Raw genomic sequence first — 9,271 nt, 5'->3', positions numbered from 1 at the left:
CTCTGGTTGCTGGTTGTTTCAGTTCCCTCATACCTTCCAGAGAAATGCTGGACAGCAATGCAATGTCCAGGCTCCAATGTGCTGCAACCCTTAAAAGCCCCCAGCTTGGAACTAAATATCAATAAACACTGTTTATTTCCTTGAAATATTTATGGGATTGAACAACATATGATTGCTTAAATATCCGTCCCGCAAAAGCAACAGGTATTTCATGCTCTTGTGCAATACCAAAATGGATCCCATAATCAGTCCTGGAGATGTACCTCCAATTGTGTTTAAAAGCTTTGAAGCACATCTGTTTCATCAACGCAAAGGGGAAAAGGTTTGTGTAGAGACTGTAGTTATACCAGTCCTTGTATGTCCTTGAATTTGCAGGTGGCTTCTTAATCAGAGACAGTTTCTGTATTTGTTTTAAATGCCTATTATATGATGTAATTGAAATCCATCCCATTTTCAATTCTGTTTGTAGCCAGGGCATGAGTTCAGCTTCATTAATAAATGCAAATGTCCATGAGAACATTTATATTATTACCAACTTGATTAGAACCATAAGATTCAGCACTTCACCTTAGTGACCTTTCGAAAATCTTTGGCAGTATATATTAAAACAAATCCCTGAAGGTCTGTTTCCTGACTGTGAACTTTTGCTTTTTTTCTGCTTCCTTTGGAACTGGAAAAGCGGATTGATTTGAAGCATTGTAAAAGACTGGTGTTTTCTTTTAGTTTTTGGTAGTTTGGTTTTTCCTGTGGCATTTATGGGGTTGGGCTTCTACAAGGCTGGAAGCAAGATTTATTATCCTCCACTGAATACAGCATTTATTTGGTTTGCAAGAAGTGGCAGTTTTTCTCCCCAGCTTCAGACTGCTGCTGTGGAGAAAAATACTGAAGGAACTGGGGGGGTTCCTTTCATCCTGGAGGTCTTTTGTGTTTATCTGATGAACTGCTTGCACTGCCTGGATACTATGTCACTGGTTCACTTCATGAGCAGAGTGAGTGTAATAATGCTCCTTAGTGCTGTGAACATAAGGTTAGAAACAAGAGGAGGCTATTTGGAACATCTAGCCTGTTTGATAGTAGTTAATTGATCCAAAGATCTCATCCACCCCTTTCTTGAAAGAAATGAGGATATCGGTCTCACAAAGGTGGCTGGGTAGCTTGTTCCATACTCTGAGAACCTGCAGGTGAGAACTGGGCCAAGTGTTTGAGGTAAACAGGGGAACCATCAGAAGTAAAACCTGTATTTAATGTCAAGTAAAACCCGCAGGCCTGACAGAGGTCAAGGGTGATTTTAACACTTCACGCTCAAACAAAGGCCCTTGGACATTAATTCATAACTTTTCGTGAGATCTTACATATTGTTCCTATATGTTTTCTTATAAACGCAGAAGGCCTGAGCCTGAGGCAGCATGTCCTGTCACCTCAAAGTAATAAATTACATTTTCGCCATTTCGTTGTGTACTAGCTGTACAGAGCGTGTCTTGACAGGTCACACCTCTTCCTCTGAAGAGTCAGCACAGATGACTAGGAACAGACAGGACAACACCTGTCTGGCAGAAAATTACCAGACTGTTGTAACCATGACCCATCTCTCAAAGCTGAATGAGGTAAGCTTTCTGTAGTGCAGTAATGGACAAGTTTAAATTGGATCTGGAGCACTGGTTAACACAGTGTGAAAGTGAAACACTATGACCTGGTAACTTCTTTCTGCACCAATGAAATTCCAGCAGACCCCAATTAAAGGTGGGGGGTATCTTCTGGGAGGAAAGGAACCTGCCAAATATCCTCTCCTACAGACTCTTCTGCCCAGCACCTTTATTGCTTGTAGTAATAACTCTTGGTTAAATCTTTTTTTTTACCCAGTATTTAAATCTTTCAGATGAAGAGGTGAACAGATAATTACAGTCACAGAAGTGCATGGGTGTTGAATGCTGAATGGGTGTTTGAAAGCTGTATTGCCAAAGAGCCAGAGTGGATCCTGACATCGAGGAGATTAGGCTAAATTGTTAAATCCTGTTTCCTGGAGCAGTAATGGGAATTGGATAATAAAGTGCTTGAAAGCGTGCAAAGGTCAGACCCTGACTCATTGAGTGAATCTGAATATTCTCTACAAATGTCCACTGTCCACAATGATTACTTCAAAATCGATTTTGAAATGTCAGAGTGGTTTGCTACTTTAATTTATGTGAGAAAGTATTGGGAGGTGGAACCAGAGATCATAGCTGAAACCTGTACTGGACAGTTATTCCTTAAAATCAGACTGAAATTTTTTCTAGGTTTTGCTGGAAATAGAAAATTAGTTTTTTTTTTAAGTACATTTCATTGTCAAGAATGGGGAATCCAATTACAGATGAAAATGAATTTTATATAGTAAGCAGTTAATCAAAAACAGTCCAGCGTACTTTAAAATCCAATGACTATAATGAAAAGCATGAGCAGTGCTGCGTGGTAGTGAATTTACACAAAACAAGCCTCCTTGTGCAACAGTCCCAGGTCACTGAACTGTAGGTACAGTGCTTCTTTGTCTCTTTCTGGGGACTAATCTCAGAACCCACGGAGTCTGCAGAGACCTGATGTGACTTAAGACACGTTTTGAAGCAGTATCATACCTAACCCTGCCGTAAAACTGCTATTCCAAAACTGCTATTCCAAAACCTTATTTTACACAACTTTCGAAGCGGAAAAAAATGCCTTAACTTCTGAACGTTTATCCAAGACAAGTACCGCTCACCCGTCAACTGCTGAATTATGTTTTACGTATTTAGTTAAACCTTTTAACATAAATCGGCCTTGTTAAAGTGTTTTTTGTCCTATGTAGTAGGTTATTTAATCTTATATGTATTTTATTTATTACTTAGATGCTAAATAACCAAAGAACTGTTCAGATATATTTGGCTGAAGAAGTTGTTAGTTATTTTTTTGTTTATTGAAAAAGCATTCCAAATTCCTAATCGGTTACAGATGCATTGAAATGCCCCCTGCTGTCCACATGTTGCAGATAATGTTTGGCAATTTCACGACAGACGTTTATACCCAGTTATTCTGCTCGTGCAACCACGCTTTTGTTTGGTCATGTTAGTAATAATAGCAGTGTTTTAGAGCCGCACTGTGGTCTGAAAGCTTCAGTACAGTATTTACATGGAATTATAATTCTTCTAGAAATAATCAATCCTGATTGGAAATTCTTGGTCGAGTAAAACGAAAGCATTATGAATCCGAAAATGTTTTAAAGGATGAGAGCTGCTAACACACTGCATTCGAGTTAAGGCGTGTGTGGTACAGTATATACACGGAGCCCTCGGTTCAGTTCTGGACCCGGGAAACTGGAGTTCGCAAGTTTTCCCTGTGTTCGCTTGGGTTTTCTCTGCATCCTCCGGTTCCAGTCCAAAAACAAAATGGTAGGTTAATTGGCTTCGGGGAAGACTGGCCCTGGTGTGAGTGTTGTGTGCCCTTCGATTGACTGGCGTCTCATCCAAGGTGTACCCTGCCTTGCGCCCGTTGCTTGCCAGGATAGGCTCCAACTCCCCCTCAACCCTGAACTGCACGTGTTCCGTATACAGTACTGTATGTACTGCATACACTGTGCTTTATGTGGGAAATGATATCCCTGATGCTGTAAAGGTGATTGCCCAGTAGAGGGCAGCAGAGTTCTAACTGACAATACACCTCTTTCGGTTTTGAATACAGTGCAGTTCAGCACTCTGAAGTCACGTTCTTGCGTGGCAGGGTTGAAGTACTGGGACATTTACAATGCTGCACACAAGGAACAGAAATAAGGTCATGGTACCTGTTCATGATAAACAGGGTGTAATCAAATTACACCACACAAAATAAAGATGAAGTTAAAGAAAAATAAAGATTTACAGTATTCATATTTCTGCGTTGCATACGTGATTCTCAATTTGCCCGATTAAGATAATTACCGAAAATCCACTGTAAGCTTCTCGTATTGAAAGTCAACATGATTGATGACTTTTAATACAGTTTTACTATGCTAATGAACTTGTTGTCAGTCAATGTTCACTGTGTAGCAAAAGGCGTTGTATCCATTTAACATTACAGATGAACAATATCACTTAATTTTACTTCTGGATTTCTGGACTGGAAATTCCAGACAATAGGCACTTTTGAGGACAGGGATATGTCTAATGTTGCCTTCTTGAAGAAAACAAACTATTGGTTAAATCTGGGTTTGGCTGGCTGCTTTAAATTGTCCCTTTCCCTGTGGCCCTGAGATGGCCTGGTGTCCAGGGTAGATTCCAACATGCTGTGATCTTTACCAGTTTACCAGTAAGAGACTTTCTATTAATGGGTGTGTTGATGGATTAAAGGACTATATGTGGACCCCACAATGATTTAGAGATATTAAAAAAATGAACACAATTCAGAAAGCCTTCACGACTCGGCTATGATTTCCATCTGAGGCGCTGAAGTCGCTTACAAAAGGAATATGATTTTCAGTGTCATGGCAGTCCAGCAACCTACATCTTTATCGCATTACCTGTGGTTTGATAAGCCTCATGAACAAGGTTAGCGAGACCGGAGGGATTTCATTTCATGTACATCTGCTTACAGGCTTTAGAGGAACAAAGCCAGCAGGGCAGGCAGCAGGCACAAAGGCCATGATTTATCCAATACAGCAAAATCGTCATAACAACCACTCGGTTTGACTCAAATCTACCTAATTACCATTACTGTGGCCTGAGGACTGAGGTCTCAGTCAGCTATTGTTTAATAGAGGGAGGGTTTAATATGGATTTAATTTTTTCTGAGTCACTGAAATCAGATATTAAACTTTGAGAATATTGAACATGAGCTTTAAGCCCTCATGTGCATAAACATGGCAAGTGAAAGTAATAACATTATTATTACTTTTATAATTTCATTATGTCTATGAAATTAACCTGGGCCTGGATGTGCTGAGCCACAGTCCAATAGCTTCTACAGGGTCACCCTCAAATCATCAATTTCCAAACACTTGAGACATTTTTCCTTTGACCAGTTAAGCGTATGATTTGCTCAGTTAAGTAGTTTAGAGGTCAACTGAAATGAGAATGCAATGTAGCTCTCAGAGACCAAAGTTGTCCGTTCCTGACTTTTTCCCAAACCAATTAACTTAATAAATTAATCAAAACTCAAATGTGTTCTGAATCTTTGGAAGTGGGGGTTTAAGTGGGACCTGCTAGGCCTGTGGTACTGTGGCTCTCCAGTACCAGGCTTGTCCATACCTACCTTCCATGATCTCCCCATGCTAATGTTTAAGAACAGTTTCTGTGTATCCCCGCACCCAATATTAATAACTGAGAGCCTTCACTCATGGTACTAAGGAGATTGAGGAGAAGGAAGAAGCAGAAGAAGAGAAAAAAGAAGAAACATCATTGAAAGTCCTCACCTGTTTCTATGATCTTTAATACATGTATTTATTGTGACCACATTTCCTTTTAAGTGCAAGCGTTAAAACACTAAGAAGTAAACCTCATATGCCTCACGAATTCTGATTCTCTTCTAATACTATATAATACAAAATGTTTCAAGGCTGTTGGTTTTGTTTTTTTTCCACTGATGACTACACTTATTTTATTTGATCTGTATGAAGAGACCAACCAGCCTAAATGTGTCACATCAAAGTCGGCTGTTTTGCCTTCTGTTGTGTATTGTATACATTTCAACCAGTAAGGCGAGCTTTTGGTTACTTTAAAGCATGTTCACCTCATATCATCTTTGTACAGCTCCTTTGTAGCAGGTTAATTGCATCTATTAGGAATAAATCAGTATGATGAATAGCCCTATTCTATAACTTAAGCCTGCGGTAGCAGATGGGCCACAAATGATTGCTGATGTGCTAGTGAAGCTCACCGAGTCACACAGGGACTGAGCATACTTACCCTTTTACCATTGTCACTTCCTTGAGCAAACTTCATTTTGGCACATAGTCAATGAGTCCCCTGTTTGCTTTTTCATGTCCAAACAGCTTATCCCCATTATAGCAGAGATAGGATTTCATGAATTAAATGCTTTCTGCAGTTAATTTACCGAGCACATGCACTGCACCCCCTTCATAATTTACTTTGCATAGGAGTGGTGGTGTTCGTAAATGTCATTCACCCTAAATAAAGAACTATATTTGACTTCTCCCTTGTGTCTGAGCAGGCACTACATTCAGAGTCATGTAGCAGGACCTGTTTTTAACCTCAGATCCAGATTGTGCTCCTGGGCTGAGAGCTCTGATACCAGAGGCAGTAAAATGCTGATGTCAGATGTGAACATATTGAAATGTCTTTGGCTATTAGATCAGTGAGCACAGAACATGAGAAAAAAGGGCCCCTGTAGTTTGTTTTGAACAAACTTGCACGAAGGAGTGAGAACATCAAAACATTTAAAATATTTGTGTTGCTTCATCAAACTTAATCTTCATTCTTTAATTAAAAATGCAAAATAAAACGACAAACCATCAAAACAAACTGCTTTGTAGATAAATGTTTCAAAGACTTTGCAGGGGCACTCTTGATGGTTCAAAACAATACAGACCCATGAGCCTAATGAAAACAAGAACCCTGATACAGGTGCTTTTCATTGTCTTCCATAGGTAACCCAATGAAAACCATAGCACAGTGAGTTATTTCACCATTGTCCTTTCGTGTAACTTACTTTGGGCAGAGAGGAAGAGGATGGTGCATTAGATGAAAGTAAATTGCACCCTTTTGCCTCATGCATTAATGGTATAATCTCTCTGTTGTGGATTTATATCCATTATCATCTCACATGAACTATAACCACCCCCTTGATCTCAGGGTGTCTCTTCATTATTTATCAATTGATGTCTCTTGATGCATCTATTATTTTGCTTATTGCAACCATTGTATATTCATATTCTAAAAGTTGTTATTTGTCCATTGTCTTTTATATGTATTTGGCGATTTTCCATACTATCTTCAATATCTTTATTTCCACACTGAATGTTGAGATTACGAGCCTAACACTTTTGCACAAACTTCAAAGTAAACAGTTTTGCAAAATGTTAACACAAATAGTCACACAGATGAAGTTACAGATCAACAGTGGCATAAAGGGTCAATGCTGAAAAGATGCATTCTTTTTTTCACAAAAAAATAAATCTAAAGGCCTATTTGAAAGAAAAAGCACCTGCAGAATTAAAATCCTATCGTACACACACACATTTCCGTGGTCTGTGCAGGGAATGAGATGGTATAGAGACAATGCTGAATTCTCTCAGGAAAGTAAAAAAAAATAAATTACATTAACATTGTATTCTTTGTAAAATTAAGGAACTACTTTGACACCTATTGTAGTTCGTTTGAGAAACTGGGGTTATAACACAGTACTGTATATATTGGTGGAGACAACCATTAAAACAAGACCTTTCAAATGGTAAAGAAGGAAAATCCCAGGGATGAAAACCTTTACCATTTGGTATTATTTGTGAAATTTCCATTCATCTCTTCATTTTCTAACCACCTGTCCCGCAATGTCGCAATTGTCTCTAGCAATGGGCACAAGGTGGGGTATACCCTGGAAGGGATGCCAGTTCGTTGCAGGGCACCCACAGACACACTCACACCGGGACAAATTGTCCCAGAAGCCAATTAAGCTACCAGTATGTCTTTGGACTGTGGGAGGAAAACAGAACTTTGTGAACACGGGGAGAACATACACAAAAAAACTCCACACATACGGTACAGCACCTCAGGTCCAGAACTGAACCGAGGGCCCAGTACAGTACACCATGGCACAGATTTCTGTACCATTTTTGTACTTAAAAATACTCCACCTACACTATGAAATTCTAAGCCCATAGAAACCTGTTTTCCATAGCTTACCTGCATAGTAAAGTTTTCTATGACAGCTGTCCTCAAATACACCCAACCTGTTTAAACAGGTTCCCATGTAAGAGGCTGGATTAGAGGGAAGCAGCTGGCTCCTGCAGTCCATATGGTGTTCCAGTACTGTAATAATTCACTGTTTTCATTTGTCAGCTAAGTATAAGGTCACTGAGTCTATGTAGTCTGCTTTTGTAATGAATAATATTAAATGTCGGTTCCTTCTTTGCATGAATTCATATGACTAATGAATGTTTTTAAAATCTCAATTTTATTCATTTACTTATTTCCTTTTCAGATTAACAGGTGTAGGCTACATCTAATAAAGTTTTATAGGCAGTTGCTGTATTTTAAATAATAGGTTTGGTTGTTCAGTGATGAGGGATGTAGCCTTCAAAGATTTTTATATTTATATTGCTACATTAATTTGCGCTCCTTGAATCTTCTACAGTGGAAAATAAAACAAAAGGTAATTATCAGGTATGAACTTACTGATAGTTTCTTGGCTGTGTCACTGCAGACAGTCTTTGCACATTAGTCTGATTGAGAGCTTTAGAATGACATTGTATATTTTAATTACACATCCCTACAGCAATATATGTGTGGTGTGAGTACGCTCAGTTAGATTTGATCACCCACGAAATGGGCAGTGTCATTATTCCACAAGGGAGAAAGGTCAAAATGTCAATGGGTACAACTCATTATTATTCACTTACTGAGGGATTGGAATAATGTTTAAACCAGTACTTACTGTAAAGAAGTACTTACTGAAGAAGGCTCCACGGCCGAAACGTTGTGTTTTCTTTCTTCTCTTTTCAGCACAGAATAAACCTATTACTTGTTCCTTAGCCCCAGGTGTACTAATACCAATTTTTTGGAAAGAAAAAATGCAATTTTTAGACCTTACAGACCAAGCCCACGACTTTCCTGCCAGATGCATCCCGAGGGCTAACAAAAGCATCCGGAATCAACCAATTTCAACACTGATTCACTAGGAATAGGTTTGCATGGTTCCCAATCTTCATGGATCTCTGTCAGCATGGCAGGAGTGTCGTTATACAGGAGCTCCTAACAAGAACACCATGGAGCTCTCACAGTGTGTGGGATACTGCAGCTTAATAGGTCTGCCCATCAACAGAACAAGGGCTCCTTCCAGGAATCCTGACATGTAAGTGTAGGATTTTCTTCTTTTGGTGCTCTTTCCTTTGAGCTGTCGGAATAGATTTCCTTCAGATTTGTACCCCTAATGGTCCCCTTCATTATTTTCTGTAATGAGAGACCCACTGCTGGGCTTTGGGAGAAGGGGCTTGGCTACAGTTATTCAGTCTGGTCTTTGTGGAAAGTGTTAAACCCAATGAGGCAGCTGTAGATTAAGAGTTTAAACTTCAGGCCTGACAGATGGGAAAGGGATTTATTGAAGCAACTTGGTCTGAAGG

This window comes from Lepisosteus oculatus, chromosome 5 (assembly GCF_040954835.1).
Source record: "Lepisosteus oculatus isolate fLepOcu1 chromosome 5, fLepOcu1.hap2, whole genome shotgun sequence".
NCBI classification, from domain to species: domain Eukaryota; kingdom Metazoa; phylum Chordata; class Actinopteri; order Semionotiformes; family Lepisosteidae; genus Lepisosteus; species Lepisosteus oculatus.
The sequence above is the reverse complement of the archived record's forward strand: the minus strand, read 5'-3'. Positions refer to the sequence as shown.